This window comes from Pediculus humanus, genomic scaffold (assembly GCF_000006295.1).
Source record: "Pediculus humanus corporis 1103172107453 genomic scaffold, whole genome shotgun sequence".
NCBI classification, from domain to species: Eukaryota; Metazoa; Arthropoda; class Insecta; order Psocodea; family Pediculidae; genus Pediculus; species Pediculus humanus.
In genome coordinates this window covers 103,953-105,830 of record NW_002987073.1, presented here as the reverse complement: position 1 = coordinate 105,830, position 1,878 = coordinate 103,953, and positions in this window count along the sequence as shown.

Sequence of the window (1,878 nt, the reverse complement as noted above, 5' to 3'; positions counted from 1 at the left end):
AAGCTAGATGTGTCACGTACGTGCGTCAAAACTGTCTGCGGCGTCTGAGTGCCAAAAAAGCTTGATGCGTACTTTGGGAACGTTAGTAACGAGGCGACTTGTCTTGCGATATGCTTCTTAAACGGAGTGCAAATGACCCTTTTTGAAAGAATGGTCACCGAAGATGAAAAGTGGGTTGTCTATGATGACTTTTTGAGGAAAAAATCCTGATCTAGGCAAGGGAAACAGGCACCAACAACTTCTAAGGTTGACATAAAGCAAAAAAAGATCTTGTCATCATTTTGGTGGGATTACAAAGGCATAGTCAACTTTGAACTGCTGCCACGATGTCAGACCATAAATTCAGAGGTTTACATTCGACAATTGACAAATTTAAATGATACCATCCAAGAAAAACGACCGGAACTAGCCAATAGCAAAGGAATTGTCTTTCACCACCATAATGCCAGGCCCTCCCCAACTTTAGCCACTGGACAAAAACTACTGGAGCTAGGCTGGAATGTTTTGCTGCACCCTTCATATAGTCCCAAACTACCTCCAAATAATTATCATTTTTTCCGATCCCTAAAAAATTTTTTGAACGGACAAAAATTCCAAAACGACAATGAGGTCAAAACTGCATTGGACCAGTTTTTTGCTCCTAAAACTAAAGAGTTTTATGAAAAAAGGAAAATGATACTACCCGAAAAATGTCAAAAGGTCACTAATAATAATAAACATAATATAATAGATAAAAATAATTTGACATAATTAATAAATCGTTTTTTGTTTTCTTAAAAAATTCGTAAATATCTTTTTGCCAACCCAATAATTTCGAATCGTGTAGTAATAAAAAAGGAAAATTATTACTCGACAAAAAAAAAAAAAAAACTTTTTCAATTCTTCAATATTGAACCAGATGACATTTTTCCAGCAAAAAAAAAATAAAAAACTTAATTCTTAAACTGACAGTTTAAGTAAAGAAAAAAAAAAATTTTCCAGAATTTTCCAGCATCGGTTTACTAAAAACAAACAAAACATAAAAAAAAAAAAATTTTTTTTCCATACACGATGTTAATAAAAAAAGAAAAAATTCTTTTTGAACGAAACCTTCTCCCCCCCCTTTCTCCCCAACTTCCGCAAAAAAAAATTTCATAGAGTAATTAAAAAAATAAAAAAAAATTTCACACAGAGTAAATAAACTCGATTAGAAGAAAAAAAAAAAAATTTTTTTTAACGCGTATAAAATCGCACACAATCGAGTCGGCTGTGGCTGTGGTGGTGATGGTGGCGGGGGGAAACGTTAAGAAAAAAAAAGCCCAGCAGAAGACAAAAAAAAAAACAAACTGACTTTATCTCCCGGTATAATATCGTGTAAATAAAAAAAAGATTTTTATTATTATTATTATGCTCAATGGTGTAAAGTTTGAACTGAGAAAGAAGGAAAACCTGTCAGTCAGTTTGTTGTCGGCTTCGGTTGACGAATGCATAAAACGATTCGAATTTTTTTTTTTTCTTTTCTTTCTTATTTAATTTAATTTTACGTAAGAAATAAATAAAAGTTTAAAGTTATTAATAATTTTTTATTAATTAATAATTTTCAAAATTTAATAAAAAAAAAAAAAAACGGAAAGAATTATTTAACAAAAAAAGAAAAATGTCTTACGGTAATTATTAAATTTATTTTTTTATTTTTTTTTTTGACTTGATTTTAACAAAATCAAATTAATCATTTATTTATTTATTTATTTATAATAATTGTTGTTGTTGGTTGCTGTTTGTCGTTTGTAAGTATTATTTAAATTATTTTAAAACAAACAAAATCGTTCGTAATTTTTTTAACTTAATTATTTTTAAAGAAATAATAATTTTCAATCATTCATTCATTCATTTAATTTT